We start from the raw sequence: 12,568 nt of genomic DNA on the forward strand, positions 1-12,568 counted from the left end.
GTGTCTATTACATGCAGTTCTCTGAAAAGGATTGTATACTGTCCCTTTAATGCAAATGTTGATTATTGTGTCATGTATGAGTTCCACATTGGTTAATCTCCAAATATATTATTGTGAGCATATATTGGTTTATTCCCTCATAAAAGGACTTGAAACCATATTCCTTGTAAATAAAATGTCTTTCTAAAATAATTCAAACACAATAATGTCTCTTTAAGAAAATAGACTTTATTTAACACGTCAATAGAAATCCTATTCCAATGCTTCTTGTTTGAACAAGTACATGTAGATATACCAACAATCACAAAATATTAGTATATGTTAGCATATGTCATTTTTTAAAGGGACAGTCTTGAAAACCAATAATGATTTGCATTATGAAAAATGCAATTTTTAACATACAAATTATCTCAAACATTTCTCACCAATTTATCATAGTTCTCTGGTTATTCTTATTTGCTAGCTAAACCTAGGAGGTTCATGTGCTCATTTCTTAGAGCTTGAAGAGTGCATGTAATCAGTATGCATTTTGACCACTAGAGGGCATTTTGATAGCATTTTGATATAGAAAAACTTGAGCTAAAACAGCATATTTACCCTGGATTGATCATTGATTGTCTAAAATGTTGTTCTGTCAGAATAACATAAATAAGTGGTCATTTTTCATAGGCATAGATACAAGGGTAATCACATAAGTCACGTGTATTTCTCCAGGTTTTTGTTTCAAACTTGATAATGCATAATACAGTGTTTTCTTTGTAAACAATAATGTTCTGAATGTCCCTTTAAGCTGTGTTATTGTCATTCAAACAGTAATATGCCATCATGTATAATTGTAATGGTCATTTTGTTTGAGCTTAGAGAAACAGTTTGCATATCACATCACAGAAACCAATCAATATCATGAACAAGGATAGGTATATGATTATGTGGTGTCCACACAATTATAACCCACACTCTGCAAACAATCTGCCTCCATGGACCCGGTCCCATAGAAGCAGATAATATACAGAGTGTGGTCCACAAGTGTCTGAAAACCACATAATCACATACCTATCCATTACACATTAAATAAATACAAAACAAACATATCTCAAAAAATACTTACTTCCTCTTCCTTCTCCTCTTCCCACGAGACTGAGGCTCTGGGGGGGCAACTGCCCCCTCCGACGAGTTCTCATCGGAGATGTTGTGGGAAGAGGGGAAGGAGGAGTACTGGGATGACCAAGGTGAGGAGGAGATTGAGGAGTACCAAGATGAGATGGCCCAGCAGCAGATGGCCCAGCATGCGCCTCCCGGAAGAAATTAAACATATCTTCGAGAATCTGTACACTCCGGTTTTGTCCTTGTTCAACTCTTGTAAGGACCTGTATAATTTTTTTGTCCTTCTCGAATGGCACGAAGATCTTCTGTAACCTGACTTCTAGTTTGGATATTTTCCATCCGGGAGGCATGCATCTGTTCGATGAAATTGAGTAACACCTGCACCTCGGCTATCTCCTCCTGTTGTGCATGGCGGCCTGCTTGTGTGCGGCGGCCTGCTTGTGCACGGCGGCCTGCTTGTGTGCGGCAGCCTGCTGGTGCTTGAGGGGCCTCTTCTTCTGCTTCAGGGGGGGCCTCTTCTTCTGCTTCAGGGGGGGCCTCTTCTTCTGCTTCAGGGGGGGCCTCTTCTTCTGCTTCAGGGGGGGCCTCTTCTTCTGCTACAGGGGGGGCCTCTTCTTCTGCTACAGGGGGGGCCTCTTCTTCTGCTTCGGGGGGGGGCTCTTCTTCTGCTTCGGGGGGGGCCTCTTCCATTTCTCTCTGAGGTGGCGATTCATCCCCACCACTCTGATACCTGGGAAAAGGAGGAGCCTGTAGTTGGTGTGCTGCCTCCTCCCAAGACTCTGTATATTGCAAAAAGAAAGAAATGTATATATTAGCATATTTACAAATAAAGATGTAAATGCTTTTGCTTCCAATTGAATTACAAATGCAGCCTCATTAATCCACTTTGAAATCTAACAATCAATACTATTTCCGCATTTTCCAAACCGTGTTTGTGATATCTATCTGGTCAATCTGAATGTTTTTGCGTTTGTTTTCAGTCTGTTTAAATGCACACCTAACCTGTAGCCTAGATAGTAATGTAATCACAAGGTAATTGTGAATGCGTTTACATAATAATGTGTTAAACAGCGTAATAGCATTAATCTTATCCTTACATACATTTTTTATTTTGGATGTTAATAGATTCTTAAATGAGCTTACCGTCAGATGAGAGTGGCTGGTTCCCGGGATCGATTCCTCCGATCCCGACTATGGCCACCTCGGAGATGCTGGGACGCAACATTTCCTCCCATCCCATGTTGGTACTCCCTGGTTATTTTATTTTTTTCAGCTCCATCTTGCAGTCCCGGTAGCGATGTTTAATAGAGTCCATATATCTGTTATGGCCCCCCACTGCATTAACTGCATCCATTATCTCCCGCCAGAGCTTCCTCTTGTCACTCGGGGTGGTCTTCTGAGCCTGCAGCCTCTTATACCTGCCAATATACGCCTCTATGAGGGCCTCCTTCTCCTCCATAGTAAACCTTGCCTCCCTAGTCACCTTGGCCTTCCCCTGTGAAGCCCTACTCTGTCCGCCACTGGGCCCAGCCACTTGTTCATCTTGAACCAAGTGGCTGGGTCCACCAACCGCTTCCTCCCCCGCTTCCTGCCCCCCTTCCTGTCCTGTTCCTCTCCCCCCCACTCTCCCTCTCCTCCCCCTCTCCCTCTCCTCTGACTAATCTCCTGCCTGCCCTCCTCTTCCATCTCTTCCCTAAACTAAGCCCTAACTACTCCAACAAAAAGTGACTGTGCACAAATCAAAGGGGGTCAAAAAAAAGAAATAAAAAGACAAAACAAGTGCTCAAAGTGTGAAAGGGATATAAATAAAAGAGGGTAAGGAGTATTTAACCAAACAAAATGTATAAGAAGACTAAAAGGAGGATATGTAAACTAAATGTAACTAGGGGATGGGATTCAAGGATCAGTCAGAACCACTTCAAATAAAGAGATACAGAAGATTTTTGTAGAATTCTTCAAGAATCTATATACAGCAGGGACACTCAAGTTAGAGGTTAAAAATAAATTTTGGGAGAAGATAAATTTACCTAAATTATCACAGGATATAATGGAAAGTATCAATGCTCCAATCTCATTAAATGAAATCGAACAAGGGATAAAAAAGCTTAAAGGTAATAAAGCACCAGGCCCTGATAGACTACCGGCGGAATTCTATCATATATTGATAGAGGAAATAACACCAGTCCTATATAGTGTATATAATAGCTATTTTTTATATCAGAAACAATGTTCTGCTGGCTTTGCCGCGTCCAACATTTCACTCATACTTAAAAAAGATAAAGATCCAGAAAACCCAGCATCCTATCGTCCAATTTCATTATTGAACATAGATTATAAATTATTGACTTCTATAATTGCGAATCGTTTAAAACCCTATATATCAGATATTATTCGGAAAACAATGCTGATAATAGAATACATGCAAAACAAAATTAAGAATGGTACAGGCTGTGAGATGTTGGACGTGGCAATCTTAGCAGTTGATGCTGAGAAAGCCTGTGATTACATCAGCTGGGATCACTTATTCACTACACTAGAAAAATTTGGATTTAAAGATAAAATTATAAATTTAATAAAAATTCTATACAAAAATCCGAAGTCAGCAGTGGTAGTTAATGGATTAACGTCTAAAAAATTCAGCTTACAAAGAGGGACCCGCCAGGGTTGTCCTTTATCCCCTCTGTTATTTAACTTATCGATTGAGCCATTTGCAATGCGTTTAAGAGAATGCCTGTCAGGAATTCTTATTGGGGACCAAAAAATGGTGCTTTCTCTCTATGCAGATGACCTATTAGTATATCTAAGTAATATTGAAAAAACTTTACCATTACTATTGGAGGAAACGCAGATATTTAGTGAGATATCAGGCTACACGATTAACTATGGGAAATCAGAACTATTATGGCTAAAGAAGCCATTGAAGCTGATAGGACCATTACCTTTTAAAGAAAAAGTACAGATTAAGTATTTAGGTATCATGCTGTCTAATTGTATGAAGGAATGCTATGAGTTAAATTACCCCAGAGTATTCAGGGAATGTCAAAGAAAACTATTAATATGGTCCAATCTCCCTATCCCCATAACAGCTAGAATAATGCTAATCAAAGCTGTTATATTTCCGAAAATTTTATACTTATGTCAGAACTAGGGGATGGGATTAGAGGGAATGGGGTATGGGATTACAGGGAATAGGGTATGGAGTGTAGTATAAGAGGGTATGGGGTATGGAGTGTATGTAGTGTTATTGATAACTGTATGTATGTATTGAATGTGTTTGTGTATAAATATGTTACGTATACAGAAAAAGCACTCGCACACTTACCCAAACCAACTGTCGCTCACTACCGCTCTCTTACTAACTCACGCTACCACTAACTCACGCTCCCACTAACTCACGCTCCCACTAACTCACGCTCCCACTAACTCACGCTCCCACTAACTCACGCTCCCACTAACTCACACTACCACTAACTCACTCACGATAACACTAACTCGCACTAACTCTCACAATAACTCACTAAATCTCAAATCTCCAAAAACCCACCAGCAACACAGTCAAAGAAGCCATGCTTGTGTGGTGCTTATATACCCTGTGTAAATGTTTAATGATGTAACCGTTTGCCTTGTAAATTGTTTTTAGGTGTGCTTTGTTAGTAATTAGTATGCGTGCAATGTGTATTAGTTGTGTGAATTTGCGCATGCTCATTTTGAGTTAGTATTTGTGGAATGTGTAGAATGCGATGATGTCATAGTGCTTTTTTCTATAACATTGTCCAATAGTATTATGTGTAAATGTTAATTGGTGATGGTGTCGTATTTGTGAAGTGTTGTATATGTATGTTTGTCCTAATATTTCATAATGTTGAATGCGAGTATTTTGCTTGTGTATGAGTGTGCATTTATTTTTCCTTGTTGTTATTTTCCGTATTTCCGTATCGTAAAGTATATGCGTATTCCTCGTTTAGTTCTATTTTTTTCCCCCTGATTCTGAATGTGTAATGCGTGTGTGCTATGTTTTGTGATTGTTGTTATGACATTTGCAGTGTGTTTTTGTTGTGCATTATGTGGTATATGTCATATGACCGAGCAGTGCGTATTTCTCGTGAAATCGAGTGTTAGGTGAAAAAAGCATGTTTGTTTGATTTGCCATTGATCTCTATGGGAGACTGTTTAACGCGGGCGTGATTACGCGTATAAAATAGACGTGTTAGGAGTCGCGTTAGAAGGTTATTTTTAAACTCTAAATACTAGCATTAAAAACACTGTGCGTTAGAAAAAAAGTCACGTAGCTAACACACTCCTTCTAAGGCAAAACTCTAAATCTAGGGGATAGTTCTCCAATTCTCCAATTACCATAGTAATACATTTCTATGTTATGTGTACTAAACACATTAATGTTTATTCCCTCAGATTTGGAAAATATTGTATTGTTAATAGATTTATTAACATAATCATGTACACTAATCTTTGGAAATTTAAAATATCAGTTGTTTTTTTACTGAAGCGATCTTTCCTAAAAACAGCTCCATAACCTTTTAACCTTGTGGATGTTACAAACAACTACTCATCTAAAGATACTAGCTAATTCTTTAGCATAAGAAATCTCTCTTTAACAAAAACTATAAATAAAGCTATCTGTTTTGAACACAAATTCTAACAACTCTCCTACCTGCCCATCGCCAAAATGTAAGAATTTATACTGTAACAAAGGATCTTAAGCTAAAAGCTATTCACGTCACAAAATTAATATATACATATATCAATAATGGGCCCTGTGCAAACGAATTTCATATACAATCTTCTGTATATCTTTTAAACTCTCCAAAAACAGATAACAATACCCCCTTCAACTGAATAAACAATCACACATTTATTAAAGAACAGATAAATAACAAGATTACATGGTATTGTTACAAGGTTAAACACAGAAAACAATTTAACAGAGAAATAGTACATGAAATAATATTACCCCGTTTGCATCTGTGAGAGTCCGTAAGTTATGGAGTTTAACTTGATGTTTTCCCTTCCAGAGAGGCACTCTAAACACTGTCATCTCTCATGCATCTTAAATACCCTTTAAGATCGCTGACAATATACTTTTGGCCATGTTCCAAATAAGGTGATCTAAACTATAGTAATCTTTTGCAACTCACAGCAATCCTTTCTACCCATAAATGATCTCAACCCTTAGTATGCGTAACTGACTACCTCAGCATTACATCATACCTGATGTTAAAATAGTCATAAGGACACCATTTGTATATTTATTAAAATCTTACAAAACAAAGGTAAAATCCATTAAAATTTATGTCTGCTAAAAGTGCCCTTCCAGGCACAATCTCGGTCACAGAGCGAATGTCCACAAAATGACCTTTAAAAAGAATTCCCACTCCAGCTGATCTGCAGTCATTGGAACCAGACCAAATGGAATGGCCTGCAGTCCAATCGCTCTTTAAATGTTTATATCCTAGATCATGGTCAATCCCACACTCCTGCAAAAAGAAAATATCAAACTGCAAAGTCATTAAATAGCCAAACAAAGCAGCTCTTTTGATGGGGCCCTTTAAACTCCTCACATTGAGGGAAGTGACTTTAAGATCCGGCATAAGGAGGTCCTTAGGATAACCCGGTTAAGCCCCCAAAGTCAGACTCTGAACCATAGTCTACTCCTATTAAACTGTCCATATCTTCAGATGAGGAGAAAGACAGCCGAGTCACATCCCAGTCCAATACAGATATCCCAGCTTTATCACTGGTGCCAGAGACTTGGCGCTTAACATTAGGCCCAGAATCATCATCCACATCATCATCCAGCTTTCTTTTTCCAGAATCCACCTCTGCCATCTCCTGAACAGGAACATCTAGGGAAACCGCAAATGATTCCTCCTCCACGAAGACCCCAGGATCAACATCTGAAGCCACTGACGAAAACAGAAACACCTTTATCAGGAACAGAGGGAACATGACACTGGACACTGGATACCATGATGACAGGCACAGCTACAGAAACCAAAGTCTCTGCACCAGATGAAACCATTAACTTCTGGACAGCATCACTCTCAGCAGGAACTGGCACCGGAACCATATCACCAGGAACACAGGACAACCTTCAGTAACAGGAGCAGGAACAAGATCTTTAGAGGGATTTAAGAACACAAAAGAAGCCGCAGGACCCACCACAGGAGTGGGAACCCTAGGCTCCATGATCGAGACATCAGAAACCTCAGGAAGACTAGAAACTGGCAAAACTGGACCAGCTGCAGTGACAATAGCTGGATCTTGGAGGACAGACACCACTGGAACTGGAACTTTGACATAAGGTGTAGATATCATCTGGTTTGGTCCTTGCGCAGCTACCTGTGCCCATGACCTTTTGGGTTTACTTGGACAGTCTTTAAAGAAGTGACCAGGCAGGCCACACCCATTACAGGTTATTTCTCTCTTACAATTTGCTGCAGAATTACCTCTTTCCCACAATTACGGCACAAGGGCTTGAGGTCATTTTTACAGGTAGCTTGAGTGTGGCCAAACATACCACACCTTCGGCACAGCTGGGGCATTCCAGGATAAAAGCAGTAACCTCTGTAGTTTCCAATGGTCACATATGGAGGTGGATGCAACTACCCACCAATACTTCCAGCATCCTCACGAAAACAGACAAAATACTTCCTTTTACCAGTCCACATATCATATTCATTCATAATTTTATGGGAGAATCGCACAGCAGAACAGCAGCGTCTCAACCAATTGAAAATAAAATATTCATCAACATAGGGAGTGTACATGTGGACCACAAGAGGAACTTCAACACCACTGTAAAGAAGAGTAAAACGAATTGCATCAACCTTCGAATTATTGTAGGTCTCCAGAATCTTCTTATGGAGGTTTTGACAATCACCAGGAGTTGTTAAGTTCAACTGGAACACACCTCTTGCAGGACCTGCAGACAAAACACACTCTCTTTTTTCATTTCCAGAGTGCTTATAAGTACATCTTCCACGACGTACTTCAACTTCCATTCTTCTTTCTTCCTCTCAGGAACCTCAATTCGAATTGAGTTTTTCAGCATGGCATCAGAGCCAGAAACATAATGAAGAAAAGACAGCATCCCAGATGTTCACCTCCATATATCAACAGAAGAATCTTGGTATAATCCTCCAGGCCAAGAAGCAAAGGCCTTACGCCAGGGAATCGCAACCTGATTGCACCAGGATAGGACCTCCCCCAATAGCAGCATGTGGCTTTAGCCCATAAGGCGATGCCACAAGGCCAAGGGAGGCTGTTCCATAGTACTTTAAGAAGCGATAGGATAAGGGAGTCACACTCTATACGTTCTGAAGAGAAACTAGAGTATAACGTTTTGGCAGCTCTGCACTTTTTCGGGCCAGGGAAAGCAATATATTTTCAACTTCAGGTGACTAAGCCCTCCTCCCAGAACACCAATTAAGCCAATTCTCAAATATGCGTTTACCACGCAGCAACAGGGATTCTTTCCTTATTTGATAGGTAGGCCCAAGCATTTTTCAAAGAAACAATGGGGTAAAAAAAAAAGAAAGAATTCTGGCCATCACAGCAAAATCTGGCACACATTGCCGGTTTGCATATGCAAATAGTTAGCGTTTTTCCACAACTGCCAGGAATTCTGGGTAAAGGGAGAACGCTTGCATTATGAGCAACACCTGTTGCTCTAGAAGCCAACTTTCTATTCTTCAACTTCAAATAAGAAACCCCAGCAAGCCAGGGTGTAAAAAAATTCAAAAGAAACTCAGTTATGCTCCTCTCCATGGAAATCTTTAGTAAAAGGCAAAAGATTTGTGTGTTCTGAAGAAAAAGCAGAGTATAACGTTGTGGCAGCTCGGCACTTTTTCAGGCCAGGGAAAGCAATATATTTTCAGCTTCAGGTGACTAAGCCCTCCTCCCAGAACACCAATTAAGCCAATTCTCAAATATGCGTTTGCCACGTAGCAACAGGGATTCTTTCCTTATTTGATACCTAGGCCCAAGAATTTGTCAAAGAAACAATGGGGTAAAAAAAGAGGAATTCTGGCCATCACAGCAAGATCTGGCACACATTTCCGTTTTGCATATGCAAATAGCGTTTTTCCAGAACTGCCAGTAATTCTGGGAAAAGGGAGAACGCTTCCATTTTGAGCCACCTTTCTAATCTTCAACTTCAAATAAGAAACCCCAGCAAGCCAGGGTGTACAAAAATTCAAAAGATACTCAGTTATGCTCCTCTCCACTGAAATCTTTAGTAAAAGGCAAAAGTTTGTGCATTCTGAAGAAAAACCAGAGTATAACGTTTTGGCAGCTCATCGCTTTTTCGGGCCAGGGAAAGCAATATATTTTCAGCTTCAGGTGACTAAGCCCTCCTCCCAGAACACCAATTAAGCCAATTCTCATATATGCATTTGCCACGCAACAACAGGGATTCTTTCCTTGTTTGATAGGTAGGCCCAAGCATTTTTCAAAGAAATAATGGTGTAAAAAAAAAAGAAGAAGAATTTGAGGCATCACAGCAAAATCTGGCACACGTTGCCCTTTTGAATATGCATATAGTTTGTGTTTTTCCAGAACGGCCAGGAGTTCTGGGAAAAGTGGCAACGCTTGCATTTTGAACACCTGTTGCTCTAGAAGCCACCTTTCTATTCTTCAACTTCAAATTAGAAACCCCAGCAACCAAACAGTTCTATTTTAGATTTTTTTTCCAACACCTGTTGCTCTAGAACCCATATATCTATTCTGAAATCACCAACCAATTTTATTTTTATCAACCTGCTTAATGCTTTCTAGACGTTGACAGAAAACTTTTAAATAAATAGCAAACAAGCTTGAATTACTTGATATATGTTTCTACCCATGATAAGGTGACTACATGAAATCTTGTTAAAATTAGGGTGACTGACATGAAAATTAAGTTATTTAATTTGAGATCAGAAGACCTAAAACTTTTTAAATTTCTAATAATTTCAATAATAGAATCCCAAAAAGTCATCATGATCCAAAGTCCTTTGTTAATTTAAACAACCAAAATATGCTCATGTGCCTAATGCAGAACATTAAAATATTATGCATTTTATCACTCCCACGATTTGCATAAATATTAGATTTCTAGTTGAAACTATTATATATTTGCATAATATGTAGTATGATAATCATTTCTATATTTTACAAATCAGTAATTCTTCCAAGACTTCATGAAAGCTTTTAAACAAATAGCAAAAGAGCTATAATCACTTACCTATCATGGTTACATTTATGAACGTGGCAAAATCATAGCTTGTTAAAAGTAAAGTGACCAATATGAAAATGAAACATATTGTAAAAGGAGATGACCTGTAGTTTTTATTTAATTTTAGGTTATGTTAGAAATTGTAACTATAAAATTATTGTTACATTATATTACCAATTTTAATCATTTTAATTATTAGTATTTGTAATAGTATTTTGTGGTCATCCACATCATTTGCATAAATTTTGAAACCATGTCAAACACCACATCTCTTTAAAAAAACAAACTTAACATGGAGTTTTATTAGAATTGTTTTGATTTTGTAATCACACTTGTAAACTCTTGTAAGCTATCTTCACTATTCTTATGCAATATTTATGTGTTATTATGTTTCTAGAACTAATATAAGAAACATAATGAATTCCATTTACTTTATTTGGTGTTTTATAACAAATTAAAAATGATGTATTCAACAAACTCTCTCTTGACATTTGCAATCTGGTGATTAGTTGAAATTGAAAAAAATCTACAATATTAAGCTTTCAACAATTGAAAGAAATAGAATAGTTATATAATCTTAATACTGTGGTATTTTGCATTAGTTTATTCCGAATTAGACAACTAATCTAAAACATTATAAATGTCAAATTACAATGACACATACTAGAGAAATATGAAATCACCAACTAGTTCTATTTTACCAACCTTTTAATGCTTTCTAGAATTTGCCACAAAGCCTTCAAAACATAGCAAAAGAGCTAGAATTATTTTCCCTATTTTTCTACCCAATTAAGTCTCACAGGAAGTGCAGTTTTGCATATGCAAATTGAAAGCTTTTTTTTCCCAGAACTCTGAGAAATTCTGGAAAAAAGAAAAAACACTTGGATTTTTTTTCAACACCTGTTGCTCTAGAACCCATATATCTATTCTGAAATCACCAACCAATTCTATTTTTATTAAGCTGACTGACATGAAAATTAAGTTATTTATTTTGAGATCAGAAGACCTAAAACTTTTTTAATTTATAATGATTTCAATAATAGAATCCCAAAAAGTCATAATGAACCAAAGTCCTTTGTTAATTTAAATAACCAAAATATGCTCATGTGCCTAATCCAGAACATTAAAATATTATGCATTTTATCACTCCCACAATTTGCATAAATATTAGATTTCTAGTTGAAACTATTATATATTTGCATAATATGTAGTATGATAATTATTTCTATCTTTTACAAATCAGTAATTCTTCCAAGACTTCATGAAAGCTTTTAAACAAATAGCAAAAGAGCTATAATCACTTACCTATCATGGTTACATTTATGAACGTGGCAAAATCATAGCTTGTTAAAAGTAAAGTGACCAATATGAAAATGAAACATATTGTAAAAGGAGATGACCTGTAGTTTTTATTTAATTTTAGGTTATGTTAGAAACTGTAACTATAAAATTATTGTTACATTATATTACCAATTTTAATCATTTTATTTATTAGTATTTGTAATAGTATTTTGTGGTCATCCACATCATTTGCATAAATTTTGAAACCATGTCAAATACCACATCTCTGTAAAAAAACAAACTTAACATGGAGTTTTATTAGAATTGTTTTGATTTTGTAATCACACTTGTAAACTCTTGTAAGCTATCTTCACTATTCTTATGCAATATTTATGTGTTATTATGTTTCTAGAACTAATATAAGAAACATAATGAATTCCATTTACTTTATTTGGTGTTTTATAACAAATTAAAAATGATGTATTCAACAAACTCTCTTGACATTTGCAATCTGGTGATTAGTTGAAATTGAAAAAAATGTACAATATTAAGCTTTCAACAATTGAAAGAAATAGAATAGTTATATAATCTTAATACTGTGGTATTTTGCATTAGTTTATTCCGAATTAGACAACTAATCTAAAACATTATAAATGTCAAATTACAATGACACATACTAGAGAAATATGAAATCACCAACCAGTTCTATTTTACCAACCTTTTAATGCTTTCTAGAATTTGCCACAAAGCCTTCAAAACATAGCAAAAGAGCTAGAATTATTTTCCCTATTTTTCTACCCAATTAAGTCTCACAGGAAGTGCAGTTTTGCATACGCAAATTGAAAGCTTTTTTTTTCCCCAGAACTCTGAGAAATTCTGGAAAAAAGAAAAAACACATGAATTTTTTTTCAATACCTGTTGCTCTAGAACCCATATATCTATTCTGAAATC

General features: G+C 37.0%; 2 non-coding genes across 2 annotated transcripts; both read right to left on the minus strand.

The window, feature by feature from the left end:
• Positions 1-8,829: 8,829 nt before the first annotated feature.
• On the minus strand, positions 8,830-8,945 carry LOC128643959 (U5 spliceosomal RNA). The gene has a single exon (XR_008399898.1). It is a non-coding gene; the product is annotated as a U5 spliceosomal RNA (small nuclear RNA).
• Positions 8,946-9,287: 342 nt separating this feature from the next.
• On the minus strand, positions 9,288-9,402 carry LOC128643960 (U5 spliceosomal RNA). The gene has a single exon (XR_008399899.1). It is a non-coding gene; the product is annotated as a U5 spliceosomal RNA (small nuclear RNA).
• Between the last annotated feature and the right edge of the window lie 3,166 nt (positions 9,403-12,568).

The sequence above is a fragment of the Bombina bombina genome, unplaced genomic scaffold (assembly GCF_027579735.1).
Source record: "Bombina bombina isolate aBomBom1 unplaced genomic scaffold, aBomBom1.pri scaffold_617, whole genome shotgun sequence".
Classification (NCBI taxonomy): Eukaryota; Metazoa; Chordata; class Amphibia; order Anura; family Bombinatoridae; genus Bombina; species Bombina bombina.